At 37.0% G+C, this 15850-nt stretch overlaps 1 protein-coding gene across 2 annotated transcripts in view; it reads right to left on the reverse strand.

Moving 5' to 3' along the window:
- The window catches only part of LOC111139307 (mitogen-activated protein kinase kinase kinase kinase 5), a 106932-nt gene that overhangs the window by 90441 nt on the left and 641 nt on the right, over nucleotides 1-15850 (reverse strand). The window lies entirely within an intron of this gene.

The following is a 15850-nucleotide window of genomic DNA, read 5'->3' on the forward strand; positions in this document are numbered from 1 at the left end:
ACCCCAGATTTAAGAATATGAACTACAATACAAAAGTAGCAACACAGCATCTGTAAGGTTTGAAGAATGTGAAGTACTGGTTCACCCAAAAAAAAAGTAAACTATGTCATAGGCTATAAAACCTCTATACCTGTTTTTGGTATACTGTTTTGGAACACTGTTTTTGACTGGTTCATTGAACCAGTATTACTGACTATGCACCACGTACTGTTGTTGATATTGGAGAATTAATGAAACAAAAAAGTTCCTGTCTTCCAAGGCTTTTATCAGTTGGAGAGAGAGAGAAGTGAACAATAAATACCATACAGTGTCACAAGTGCCCTCAAAGGTGACATAAGACAACATAGGAGGATTCTGACCCCATTCAAAGCTGGCTGGAGAAAGCTTCCAAGAGAAAGTAAATCTAACCTGAGACCTGAAAAGAGACCTTGGGGCTGCAGAAGAAGCATGATGGTGGTGGTAGTGGTGGTGGTGATTATGGCAGAATTCCAGGCAACATGGTAAAGACAGGAGAAAACACGAGCATCTCAAAGAAATAGAACTATCTCGTGGTAAGGGAACTTAAGAGTGTAAAGAAGGGAAGGGTGAGATATCGAGATTCCTCTGCAGCTCAAGACAGACTGTATCACCCACTGTTCTCTTGGAGCTACCACCTACTAACTTCTTGGTTACCCCTTCCTTGTTCATTCAAGACTTTATAGTCTCTAGGTCAGTCATCTTCTCCATCCCTTCTCCTGCCTCCAGACCTACTTCCTGACTTTTTATTCCTTGACCTCCTATCTGAATCTTGATTTCAAACACTGTACTTCCTGCTGATGATCTACCCTTTCAGTCCCAGTCCTTCCATTCTTATCAAAGCAGTTCCCTATGGCTACCAATTACATCTCAATTCCTCACATTCCCTCAATTTTCAGGGTTCCATAGTCCATCACTCCATTTCCAGTCACTCTCACGAACTCTCTTAACTTCTGTCCCATCTTGCCCTGTATCACACTAGCCTGGCAAAAATCCTAATCTGATTAAACATTATCCACTCATTCCATGCTGGTATTAAATAGCTAGCCAGCTAATGCTGCTGGAAACAAATTTAAAATGATGTTAACTGGTCTTATTTTGAAATCACAACACAAATTTCAAGCTACAACTTTTCCACAAGGAGAAGCTGATTTTCTACTCTTCATTAGGACTATTTTACTCTCCTCTTCAAACCTTCAATAATGCTTCAGCCTCTTTATTACTCCCTCTTTTCTTACCTATCCTGAGTAATGACAAAATTTCAGTTTTTCTTTATCTGACATTCTCCTGTGTAGTCTTATGGCTTTAACAACCATCTCCAGGACAAATCTCTCCTTACTCAGCTCCACATTCCTAAATCCATGGAAACCTAAAAGGCATCTCAATGTTAACGTGTCTAACACAGAACACTTGATTATCCCTGCTCCATAAACCCATTCATTCCCATATCTTCCCAATCTAAATAAAATTAATTGCATCCATTCAGTTGTTGCTTAAATCCAAACCCAACTTCATTCATTTCTTTCCTTTACCTATATTTGATCTATAAAAATATAGATCAAATCCATTCACTTCCCTTTACCTCCTCTGTTCTACTTTAGTTCAAGCTTGTCTCCATTAGAAACTGGTAAGCTATTTAATGTAAGATGCAAAGAAACAGCAAGCCTAGCATAACCCCTAGTTTCTGGACTGCACAACTGAGTGGACAGTGTGGTCCCATTCACTACAATGACAAACAAAGAAGATGAACACACCTTATGGCTCGAGACAAGAAGGTAGTGAAGGGACACAGATGAATGGCTCAAATTTGAACATATTTAACTCTTAGGTTCCGATGGAAAACCTACTAGTGATATCCTGTAAGCCACTTAATAGCTCCTGAAGCTCAAGAGCTAACCTGGATTGGAGACAGATTTGGGCACCATCAACATTACTAAATCCAAGCCAGGTTGATGAGATTACTTAGGAAGAATGTGGAGAATAAGAAAAGAAAGTCAAGAATAGGATGTTAAAAAATCACCCATATTAAGGAATAGTGAAAATAGACAAAACCAAAACCACTCCAGACATACTATTCTATTAGAAACCCAGTTCAGAGAAACTGTTGGAAATCATCTAATTCAACTTTGTTCTAAAAAAACAATTCTCTTCTACTTTGCAGCGGTAATTTGGCCAATCTGATACATTAATTCTTTAGGATAACTTTAGTTGTATGAAGGCTTTTCTATGATAAGCAAAATCTACTTTCCTATAATTTCTCCTCAGTGTCCCTAGTTTTGGACTGTGAGGTAACACTGATTTAGCATATTCCTCCTACTGTGACAAATTTCAGGTAACTAAATTTATTAATTTATTAAGTATTTATTGAGTGCCTATGGCAGTCAGGGGCTAGGTTCTAATTTTAACCCTGCTAAGATTAAAAAATATAAAAGCTGGGGTGCCTGAGTGGCTCACTCAGTTAAGCACTGGATTCTTGGTTTTGGCACAGGTCATGATCTCAGGGTCCTGGAATAGAGACCCATGTCGGATTCTATGTTTGGTGCAGATTCTGCTTATCCCTCTCCCCCCTACTCTATTCCTATTCTTTCTCCTGCTCGCATTCTCTCTCTCAAATAAATAAAATCCTTAAAATATATATGTATGTATGTATATGTGCATATATATATGTATATATGTGTGTATAATATATACATATTGTATATAAGTATACATATGTATATGTGTGTATGTACACATACACACACACACACACACACACACACACACACACACACACATATACACACACATGGGCTCCTTTCTAACTACAAACATCCAATCCCTTCAAAATGCTACATACAGTTTCCAGACCCTTCCTGCCATTCTGGTTACTACGTACTTTGACTAAGTGCTCAAAGTTTGATAGCACTTATAACAATAGATTCATGGCAATAAAGGAGACTTCTTATTTTGAATTTCTATAAAGTTATGATACTTTTAAAATTGAAAAATAAATGTTAAAAGTGTTATATTCAAAACAGAATGGAATATTTTATTCTCTGATGATAGCAAAGTAAAGTGCTTCATTTTATTTCTCTTATAAATCCTTTAAGGAACAAGGTAGCTTATAAACACTAGACATATTATACATATACAAATTGTTACATAAGTTTCAAGGAAAATACTTCCAGTAAGACTATTAAGTTTATGGGAACAAAATACAATAAGGGTAGAGTCACTTATAGCATAACGTTCACATGAAAATTTAAAATAAAGATTAGTCATTCATTATTTTAATTTTTTTTCATTGAGCACCACCCATGTACCAGATACTTCAGATATGAAGGTAGTATTGCTGGAGTAGGAGCAAAGAATTACAAAGATGTACCTGCCCTGTCTGAGTTTCAATGGGACAGATTACAGATAGCACCTAAGAAAGGAACTGACTGCTTACTATGTTTTAAACATAGTAAGTCCTTATTGTTTAAATAAGTTAAATGGCCACTTGTCAAGGACAGGGTTTGGGATTTTTGCACTGTGTGAGAGGCCCCTGCCAACTCATAAATTCCTTAATTTTTGTGGAGTATTTCCAAGCTGCCTTCCACACAGTTATACAGGTCTAGACAGGTGCTCCTACTGCCATAGAAGGAGACTGCACTGCAGCATTCCCCGGCAGACATACTCCCAGGCAGACATATTCCGAGCCTGGGGCCTTCCTGTTAGGGTTACTCTAAATCTGTCCACATGACTAACATCTCAGGACACACTAAAACCTTGGCCTGTTAGGACACTTACTTGCCTGTGAAAAGCATTTTCCTAACCCTTTCTTAGAACAGATCTCCTTTATTAAAAGGAGAGTTCCATCCAGAAGAGTACTTAAATTGAATTATTTGGATGTCCTAATGGCAAAGTAAAAGGAAAAAAGGGTTTAAGATTAAAGGGAACCATTGTTGATAGGTGCCACATTTTTGAAGGAATAATCAAAATTCACTAAAATTTCAAAAAGCTCAGAAAATTTAAAGAAACAGTTTTATTTTTGTGTTAAGAATTTGCTCAAGGACAATGATCACAGCATTGCTTATAATAAGGAACTCCTGGAAATAATCCAATGATAATGGATTAAAAATTGTACGATGAAGTCAAAGCTCTAAGCGAAAACTATGTCAAAAATTTTTTTTAAATTGTAAAATAATACAAGAAACAATACTCAAATATAAAATGAATATAATTACTAACATAAAAAGTTGTTTGTGATAATATTGTTAAAGTGAAAAAACCTGTATTATCAAATATATACCATATAGAATATATTGTATATTATTTATGTGTTATATATATTATGACCAATGTATGTAACCTTAATATTATCTTTTACAAGTCTAAAAAGACATAAACAGTAATGTTTATCTTTTGGTAAAGAAAATACAGGTAATTTTTCATTTATTTCTATATCACAGTTTCCTAAAATTAACTCATATTATTTAAAATGTATTTTAAAAATAAAAGGTAGGAAAGAAGGCTATTTAGGCCTAGGCAAGGAAAAGAGGCAAAACAGGAAGGCAAGTCCTACCATGGATCGATGTTACTGCTGAAATAATAATGGGAAATTTTCCTAGAAAAAAAAACTGGTAGGGAACCAATCATCTCCATCATATAATACAATTAATAGCTAAAAAACTTAAAATGTATAAGTTGTGGGGTACCTAGGTGGCTCAGTTGGTTGAGCAGCTGACTCTTGATTTTGCCTCTGGTCGTGATCTTAGGGTCCTAGGAACAAGCCCCATGCGGGCTCTGCCCTTAGCGGGGAGTCTGCTTGAGATTCTTTCTCTTCCTCTGCCCCTCCCCGACGGTACACATGCTATCTCTCCTTCTCTCAAAATAATAAATAAATCTTTTTTTTAAAAGGTTTTATTTATTTATTTGAGAGAGAGAGAAACAGAGAATGAACTGAGGGAGAGGAAGAAGCAGGCTCCCCATTGAGCAAGAAGCCTGATGTAGGGGCTCAATCCCAAGACTCTGGGATCATGACCTGAGGTGAAGGCAGACGCTTAAGCAACTGAGCCACCCAGGCGCCCCCAAAATAAATACATCTTTAAAAACAAGAGGGGAAGAAGGCACAGCTCACCTAATAAAGGAGGTGCATGTGTGGGAGAAGTAACACTGTGGTTCACAAGACAATGCTAGAAGTCAAATCCTTCTCAGGCAGTCCTATTTACCTTAAATTAGATAGCACACAGAAGTAACTAGTTAATGATAACTGCTTGAAATAATTAGTATTTTATTTTAATTTATAATAGCATTACACAGTACCGTCTATGGGACTCAGTTAATCCAGATAACAATACCCATAAGTTTAAAGTCCAGACAAAATGGGGGCAAGAGAAGCACAATAGGAAGAGTGTCCCAACAACTAAGAAAAAGGACAGATTCTCTTTTTAGTTATTTACAATGTAGGGTGACTATGAGCCAAGTCATCTCCGTAGTAAAGGCAAATCAACCCTGGGTTCCAATTTGGAAAATATGAGGATAAGAGTAATGACCAGAAGGGGTAACCAAGAAAAGGTGTCTCTTAAAATTAATGCCACAAACTGAAGCTGATGTGCATATTCAAATCTATCTAAAAAAATCCCTCATCTCTCAGCAGAGGAGGCCACCAAAGTTTCATCTGACCATAATTTGTTAAGAGTTTATTATGCGGTAAGCAACGTGTTAAGGGCTGTGTGTGCCCCAGTGAATTTAAAGATACAGTCCCCAGGCAGCTAGGCAGCTGAGAATAGTGGGAAGAACAGAGATTGTAGAGTCAGATAATCTGAATTCAAATCCTCATAGTGCCCTTACTCACAGTAAGATCTAGGACAAATAGTAAGGGTTTTTTTGGGTAAATCAGTGATGATAATATACCTCTCTCTACTTCATAGGATTATTGTCAGAAACAAATAATATACTGATTATGAAAGAGCTAAACTAACATTAGTCACTCTTAGTCATTTTAATCCGATTTCATTTCTGTAAAAATGTTGGAAGGTGGGGGCCGGTATGATTCATGGGCCCAAACACCTCCAAGGATAGATCAGGCTATCTGCCTGGCTTCCCAATTCATTTCTCAAAATCTCAGTGGAAGATGATGACATTTAACAGAAATAAAGATACGTTCGACGTAAGTTCATCTTGCCCTTTTACGGAGAGTTATCTACACGAACTTATATAGTACCTCACATAATTGGAGAGCAATAGCCAATGTACAATTAGCCCAGCACAGCCAAGTGAAAGTGCCTGCTCCAATTAATATGAACTTGCACTAAGTTCTCAAATTGACCATTTTGACAACTGACATTTCTCAAATTAACAATTTGACAACTGACAAAAAAAATTGCCCTGAAAATACAGGTTATCACTTGTTAATAACCTTCATATTTCTCTTCCTGTATATTTGGTCTGAAACCACAATTTAAAGTTGAGAAGTGAAACTTTTATAAATTTTGAAAGCAAAAGCAGAATAAGAAATCTAAGTCAATCTGCAATCTATCCCATTTGTCTTTATCAGGAACACTGGAAATGATGGTTAAAGTAAAAATGCTGAACCTAAGTAATAAAAACAACAAAAACATTAAAATGTATTATAAGCCTAACATGAAGGCTATATCCACAAGTTAATTCTGGAACTATAATTTGTACAGCTGCAGCAGTGATGGCACTGTTTCATGTCTATCTTCACCAAGATGAAAATATTTTAAAGACTTCTATAGTTTTCACATTTCTATGAAGGTAGAAAAGAGTTTTTAAATAATTTGCCTCCAGTCATGGCCCAGAGCTTCATATCTATAACTAGAACCATATTCTTTTTTTAGGCAGTCATAAAATAAGCCTACTTCTGCAGAGTAAGAAATACTAAATAAAGATTTAACTGGGGGCGCCTGGGTGGCTCAGTCAGTTAAGTGTCTGTCTTTAGCTCAGGCCCCACATTGGGCTCATTGCTCAGCAGGGAGCCTGCTTCTCCCTCTCCCTCCCGTTCCCCGGCTTCTGCTTTCTGACAAATAAATAAATAAAATCTTTAAAGAAGAAAAAGATTTAACCAGATGATTTATAAAATAGTAAACATCCATAATAGTACACTTCATCCTAATAACACACTTTATTTTCACAGTAACCTTACACAATATTTAACATAACATCTAATTAAATAGCTTTTAATAAGATATCCACTAGCTTAATAAAACATGTAATTTTAAATAAGATTTTTGAAGCACAGTCCTTATTTTTTGCAGTTAACCCATTTTTGCAAGTTATTCACCCTCTCTCACCCTAACATGAAAACCCAATAATCTCTTATGCCAGACTACCATGGCACAGAAACAACAGTATATTCAAACAAATGGTATTAATATCAAAAAAGAGAGAAAATAGGTAATGTTTTGATATCAAATGTCAGAGAGAGAATAAACAGCACATGCATCTATTTTCTATCACCTTCATATTTGGGGCCATTAGGCATGCCTACTTTTAGAGCTCAAAGATTAGAGAATACTGGTCGAGACACAGTAGAAGCAGCTACAAATTTGTTTACAAAATCATGCTTTTAAAAGATAACAGAGGAATGGGTAACACATCCAACAGATGAACCTAATCTAATTAAAATCATAATGATCCGTACTTTTGCACCCGCCAATAAGATGGGATGATGGCAATGACCATGTCTTAGTTCTAATTCCTGACCCTAAACTTACAATTTAACTGTAGTGATAGGGTCAGGTGATTCAGTAAGAAAGATATTTAAGACTTCTGATTACATAGATATCCACATAGCTAAGTCCCTCATTTGCTTCAAGTCTTCGCTCAAATCTAACCTCAATGAGGCATACCCTGACAACCCTCAACCTCCCTCTATCACACCCTGGCAATCCTGATCCCCCTTAATCTGTTCAACTTTTCCTTCTTTCCATATCTGTAATTGCCTTCTAACATATACACAGCTTATCTACTATGTTTATCGTCTCTCTCTCTCCCCCTACTAGAATGTTAAGTTCTATGAGAACAAGAATCATTGTCTACTTTGTTCACCTATGTTTCCCAAGGCCCCAGGACAGTGTCTGGCACATAAGAGGTCCTCTCTAAATACTGGTTGAATGTTAAATACCCCTTTCCACCCTGTCATCACCCTGCTTCATCCCAGTTCCCCATTCATCAATGTGCCTCATCCTAACCACACTTGAAGGGAAAAAACTGGGGCTGGAAATCAATGGAGGCTCTACTTTAGAGGAAGAGGGAGAGAAAAAAGGAGGGAGGGTAGAAAAAAAGGAGGGAAATTGTCTTTAAAAGTATTTCCTATCTAAGTCCCTAACAATCCCATCTTAAGTTTTTGCCTTTAATCTTTCTCAATTTTCAATTCCTCCCAATTCTTTGTCTTGATTTCATTCCCTATGGAATTCCTTCTCTAAATTGAGCTACACTCCTGGCCATTTGAGTAATAAAACAATCCCGAAGAATAATAACTGAAAAGCTGTAATCAGTCTCACTGGAAGGAAAAAAACAAACAGTGGAAAAAACTTCTGTGTGTCTCACTGCTTCTTCCTTTCATAGCTACACTGCTTCAAGGTGGGGTCTACATTCCTTCTACTTCCTTCCATTTACCTCAACAATTTTGCTTTTTAAAAATTTATTCTATTTTTAATTCAAGGATAGCTGACAAAGTGTTACATTAGTTTCAAGTATACAACATAGTGATTCAACAATCCTATCATTATGCTTTGCTCACAGGTATAGCTACATCTGTCACCACACAACACTATTATAATACCACTGACTATATTCCCTATGCTGTACCTTTCATCCCTATGACTTGTTCATTCCATAACTTGATGCCTGTACCTCCTACTTCCCTTTATCCATTCTGTCCATCCCCTGCCCCATGCCCCCTCCCTGGGGCAACCACCAGTTGTTCTCTGTGCTTATGGCTCTGTTTCTGCTTTTTGGGTTTGTTTGTTCATTTTTGTTTTGTTTTTTTTAGATTCCACATATAAGTGAAATCATATAGTATTTGTCTTTTTTTTTTTTTTTAAGGATTTTATTTATTTGGGAGAGAGAGTAGAGAGAACATGAGATGGGAGAAGATCAGAGGGAGAAGCAGACTCCCTGTGGAGCTGGGAGCCTGATGCAGGACTCGATCCCAGGACTCCACAATCATGACCTGAGCTGAAGGCAGTGGCTTAACCAACTGAGCCACCCAGGCACCCAGTATTTGTCCTTCTGCCTGATTTATTTCACTTAGCATAATACCCTCTAGGTCCATCAATGTCATCACAAATGGCAAAATTTCATTCTTTTTTTTTTGGCTGAGTAATATTCCATTGTGTATACCTATACCACATCTTTATCCATCGATGGACACTTAGGATGCTCCCATATCTTGGCTACACTAAATAATGCTGCAATAAACATAGGGATGCATATATTATTTTGAATTAGTGTTTTCATTTTCTTTGGGTAAATACCCAGTAGTGGAATTATTGGATCATATGGCATTTCTATTTTTGATTTTTTGAGGAACCTCCATACTGTTTTATACAGTGGCTACATCAGTTTATATTCTCACCAACAGTGTGAAAGAATTCCTTTTTCTCCACATCCTCGCTGGTTATTTCTGTCTTTTTGATACCAGCCATTCTGACTGGTGTAAGGTGATACTTCATTGCAGTTTTGATTTGCATTTTCCTGATGATTATAGATGTTGAATCTTTTGCTCTTAATGAACCCTTTCAACTCCTTATTTGTATGACCAATATGTTGCTCAGTCCTTCAAAACATATTTATTGAGCACATACTATCTGGTAGGCACTATGCTAGGCTAGCTGATTCAATGGTAAACACAAGGTCCCTGTTCTCATGCAGTTCAAACAGAACAGGAAGACTGACAGCAACAATGATATGTGATGATGATGAGTATTAGGGTAAGAAATTATACAGCAAATAGATACAATTGTATTTAAAGGACAGAAAAGGCCTCCCTGAAAATGGAATGTTTAAAAACAAACCCAGGGGCGCATGGGTGGCTCAGTCAGTTAAGTGGCCAACTCTTGATCTTGGCTCAAGTCATGATCTCATGGTGGTGAGACTGAGCCCCTCTTTGGGCTCCATGCTCACGGGGAGTCTATTTGAGATATTTTCTCTCCCTCTTCCTTTGCCCACCATCCCACTTGTATGCTTTCTTTCTCTCAAATAAACAAAGAGACAGATCTAAAAAAAAAAACAAAAACAAAACACAACAAAACACTCGAAGAGTAGAAGACAGAGGAGAAAGAAGAGGATGAAAATTCTAATAAAAGGAAATAGTACCTGCAAAAACCAAAGGACAGAGAGTACAGAGCATATAAGGAACTGAATAAAGTTCCGTATGGTTAGAACATCAGGATAGGCAGGGCCTTAAAGTGTTTATTATTTCAAGGTTTTATTCCATGGACATGGAGAATAAAGGAGAAATGACACAAAACTTCAGATTTATAATTTTTGAAGATCAATATATTTTCCTCATTGCAGTCAGAGCAGAAGGGAGAAAGAATGGATGCAGGAGATGACAGACATGAGCTCTTAAAATCTTGACTTCTATGAAAAGAACTTCCTCATCCATCTTTGTTACTTCTCAGACACCTTCAATTATCATTTTCTTCTGCCACCACTCTAACACTGCAGCATTTCCTCAACTCTCCTATAAACTCTCTTGGATGACCTCACCTATACTTTATAGGTATCACCCCATAAAGTGATGATGACTCCCAAACCTGTATCCTCAGTTCATCTCTCAAGGCCAGAGCTACATTTCCTACCATCTATTAGACATACCCACCAATGCAATGCCATATGTCCAAAATCAGACACAAGATCCAGACCCACACATTTAGTATTTTCTAATTTTGTTGATGGCAGCAATATCATCACCCATGTCAGAATTTTAAATGCCACTGATTACTTGCTCCCCCCAATTAATTACCAGGTAATTTTGATCATCTTCTAAATATGACTCAGATCTATCCCTTCCTTTTATCTTCAGTTCCAGAGCCTAAATTTAGGCTTGCATGAACTCCCATTTGGATTATTCAGTAACTGGTCTTTATAGTTCCAGCAACTTTACCTAATCCATCCTCTACAACATGAAAGATTGTCTTCTTCAGTGTTTCTTCAGTTTACAGAAAGAAGTCCACATTCTTTGACATGACGTATAAGGTCCACTATCTGGTCCTTTTCTGCCCCCAAATCGCCTGTGTTCTCCATTGATGACATCGCATCCTTGGTCAAACCAAATCTGGAGATGCAGATCCCTCAAAATTCGTCATGGTTTCTCAAGACACCAGGTGTTTGCACTCACTATTCCCATAGCCTGAAATATCTTTCCCATTGTGTCCACCTGAAAAATCACTCTGCCTTCTTTTACAATCCAGTTAATGCCCCCTCCTCTGTTAATCCTCCCTGGTTCACATCATAGTTCTTTCTCCTCTCCTCCCTTCCCCTATTCCCAAGAAAGACAATTAGGTATTTCTTTGACTTTACTTCTACTATGGTGCTTCCACTATTACAAGTGTTCACATCTGTTTTCCTGACTAAATTACGTATTCCTTATTGATAGCGGATTTTCTCTTTCTTGCATATCTATCCCCATACCCTAATATCCAGTTGGTACTCAATAAATATTTCCAGAATAAATGAATCTATACAAGGGATCCTGAAACATGATTCAAATGCCTCAAGTCATTCCAGAATCGTGACTTCGGGTGTAAGGGAGAAAAAAGGAGGGTATGTATAAAAGAGGGATTTGCCCCAGTGAACCCAGTTCATCCAGCATCCAGAAGAACCCATGAAATTATAAAACTACATGACAAAGATTTGAATACAAATTATACATTATTTATAACTGCAAAAAAAAAATTTCCTAATTGAAAGCAAATATGAACCGTAGAATGATTCACTAAATGAGTGTTTGTTTAACAGATCCTTTAAAAATGTTTGTTTGTTTGTCTGTTTGTTTTTTATTTGACAGACAGAGATCACAAGTAGTCAGAGAGGCAGGCGGGGGGGGGGGGGGGGGGGGTGGAGGGGAAGCAGACTCCCCGCTGAGCAGACAGTCCCAATGTGGGGCTCAATCCCAGGACCCTGAAATCATGATCTGAGCCAAAGGCAGAGGCTTAGCCCACTAAGCCACCCAGGCACCCTTAAAAATGGTATTTTGAAGAATATTTAATGACCAGTGAAAATGCTAGCCATTCCAATTCAAGTAGGAAAAAGATATATAATGTGACCCTTATTTTATAAGAGCCATTTTTAGGGGCGCCTGGGTGGCTCAGTGGGTTAAAGCCTCTGCCTTCGGCTGAGGTCATGGTCCCAGTGTCCTGGGATCGAGCCCCACATCGGGCTCTCTGCTCAGCAGGGAACCTGCCTCCTCCTCTCTCTCTCTGCCTGCCTCTCTGCCTACTTGTGATCTCTGTCTGTCAAATAAATAAATAAAATCTTTATAAGAGCCATTTTTAGAAACAAATAAAAATATTAGGGAAAAAATCCTGAAATAAACTACATTGAATTAACTGTATTAGCTCTGGGTAATTTTCTATAACTAACATCATTCAACAAATACTTATTGAGCATCTATCTCTCTATTACACAGTGATGAGCAAGAGGCATCTATTCCTTCCCTCCTGTAGCTAGACATGTCATACTTGTATAATCATACTTGTATAATCAATCAGAAAAAGCATGAAAATTAGAAAAAAAAAATGCATGGGTTTGCCCACTCTGAATTTATAGCCCACAAAAGGTTAAAAAAAAAAAGAAAACAACAACAAAAAAAAGATTTCAAGACCTTCTCTGGAATAGAAGTTGGGAAAAATTTTGATACAAACATTTGGATAAAGACTACTTCAATGGCTTGTACTGTTAATTATAAACTGTAACATGATACTATAATTGTCTAGATCATTTGACATGTCTAGTTCTTCTGTGGACAGAACGTAGTGAAAACACTAAATCTCCAGACTTCCTCTTCCTGTTGGCAGATTTTGAATATTAACATTAATTACAAATAAAGTTTGCTCAGCTGAAATTTAATCCTTCACCCATCTTCCACCACATTTCTTTTCTCTTTTGTTTCTTTCCCCTCTACCATTTTCTACTCTTGCTCTACTTATCTAAAAGAATTCTTATCGTTTCAACCAGGGAATAGCCAGTTTAAGACCAAGCCCTCCCCTACTGGAGATTCTCAGCGAAGACTGGAGCTTCAGAGGGGACATGTGTTTTTGAAGAGCATACACATAATTCACAAAGAGTTTCAAAGCTGTAGTCCTTTTAAAGCTCCTGTTTCATAAGATACTTGCTTTTCCTGGCAAGAATAAAATCCTGCTCCAAATAGTTGCTATAGTTGTAGTATTTATAAAGAAAAATAGGTGGTACCTGACAAGAAGAGCAACTAATTTGCCTTCATTATTTTCTACCGTTAGTATTTTACTAGTTTGTATCACTGACTGAAAATACTTCTAAAGCTTCCAAAGATTTTTAGCTCATCAGAAACAATGATAAATAGCAAAATTACTCTAACTGCTCTGAGCTTTAAAACTTCAGCACTACATTCTGAATGTTACACGTTTTTAGATATATAAAAGGAAGTAAATACAAGCTGACACAATCTGTAGGATTTAGAGAGCTGAAAATGGGTATGCTATGAAATAGTTTTCCAGAAAGAGTTTTCCTAGAGAATTCAAATAATTAAAATTTGTACAAAAAATATATAGAAGGATATCATAATAGGCACTGCAGATAAACAGAGCATTAAGTGCTCAGTGCTGCAATGTCAAAAGAATATGCCCAGACTACTAGGTGATAGAATTATTGATTGTTACTCATTCATTCATTCATTCATTAAATTTTTAAAAGCACTTACTCTGCACCAGGCATAATTCTAGGTACTGTTAGTGATAGAGAAGTGAAAACAGATAAAACTCCTGCCCTCATGGAGTATGTTAGTGGATTGAAGCAGATAATAAACAAGAAAAAATAAAAGATTATGTTATACAGTGATCAGGTACAAAGAAAAAAATAAATTAGGAAAAAAAGATGGAGGATATAAAACCAAGGAGGGAAGGGAGCAAGCCATGGCTGTCTGAGGAAAAACATTCTGAGCAGAGGGAATAGCAAGAACAAAGCCCAAAGGTAAAAAGATGCTTATTATATTTAAGGAAGAGCAAACAGGTCAGTGTAGCTAGAACAGATTGAAGAGGGGAAAGTAACAGGGGGGAGCGAGAAAGGGGAAGAGCTGGGGCTTCTGGAAGAGCCTATGAGGAAGGTTTTCGAGGACAGGTAAGATAGCAACATATGAAGGTAGGGTTGCAGGTGATTCCAGGTAATTAGAAAAAAGGAAAACAAAAGACAAGGAACCAGGATTTTGAGGATATTTAGGAATCAGAGGCTGGCCAAGAGTATATATGTGACTGTGAGAGGGCATGAATGTGATGAGGAAGGAGATGGGGCTGGGGGTGGGGAGGGGAAGATGATGTATGATAAATATTCAGTCACTGATCCTCCATTTAGGAGCTGTGGAAGAGAGACACAAGGCAGGGAGGCTCCAGGGTCAAAGACCAGCATTAGTTTTCCCTTTAAGGGTTGTAACCCTTTGCTTTTCCTGGCAAGAATAAAATCATTCTCCAGAGAATTGCTATAGTTATTATACTTATTTTTTTTAAAGTGGAAATCTTGAGACTTTTGTGGGGAAGACACTTTAAATTTTCTTATAAAGGGAGAAGATAAAATATACAAGAACCGGAATTTAGACTATTTCACTAACATGAACTGAACTGATCTAATTCATAGTGAATCATAAGATGAAAATGACTAAAAAATAGGACTAAGAAGGCAAAAGAGGAATTTCAACTTTTTAAAGAGCATTCCACAAAATGGCTAATCCATACCTAAACAATGAAGAGTTAATTACCTCTAATTCTACATAAAGAGGATTCTGTCATTATTATCCACTTTGAATTCAAAGGCATTCATAGGGCAAGAACTGGGACTTTCCTTATAGTTCACCACCCCATACCTAGAACAGTGCCTACACAGAAGATTCAAATGCCCTTTTAACGAATAAAAAGTCTATCCACCACAGTCCATTTCAGTATAATGACACAGTACTAGAGCTGTCATATACCACTTGGCATCATTATTATTAATGGAATAATAAAAGCAGAAAAGGAGGGGGAAGAAAGGATGTTTTCTTTATATTTTACCATCTGTGCAATACAATAACATACCCCAGAGGAGTCGACAGTAAATTACCCGTATGAAAGGAGGCCATTTCAGCTATATGCAGGAGTGTTGTTTGGAATAATGGAACATATATCATGATTAAACCCAATAAACAAACTGTTGCAAAAATCAAAGGAAATGTCCCTTAATATAGCCACATGAATTGCATTAACGCTCCTTTTAAAATAGAAAACAAAAACCATAAAACAATCTGAAACAATCTTCTCTTTTTAATCCTTCAAGAACTCAATGGATTTACAGAATTCAGTTTACTTCTCCATAATTTTTCTTTAATCCCAAATTAAAAGTACCTTCCTTTCCCCATTTGTCTCAAATAATGCAAAAGAGCACAATTAAAAAGACAACAGCTCCTACCCCCTCTTGGTCATGGAATGTTCTAAATCTCTGAGAGAGGAACTGCTAAAGTAGGGGGCAAAAAATCAACCAAATACAAATGATGAAACATCTGCCAGGAAAAGCAGAATTCTCCACAGAATAATGTCTGTGCACACATCATTTTAATTGGTATTACACTGCTTACAATTAAAATTGACAGACCTGGTTTCATAATGACTTTTAAATC

This window comes from Enhydra lutris, unplaced genomic scaffold (genome assembly GCF_002288905.1).
Source record: "Enhydra lutris kenyoni isolate GAN:26980312 unplaced genomic scaffold, ASM228890v2 scaffoldscaffold4, whole genome shotgun sequence".
In the NCBI taxonomy this organism is placed as follows: Eukaryota; Metazoa; Chordata; class Mammalia; order Carnivora; family Mustelidae; genus Enhydra; species Enhydra lutris.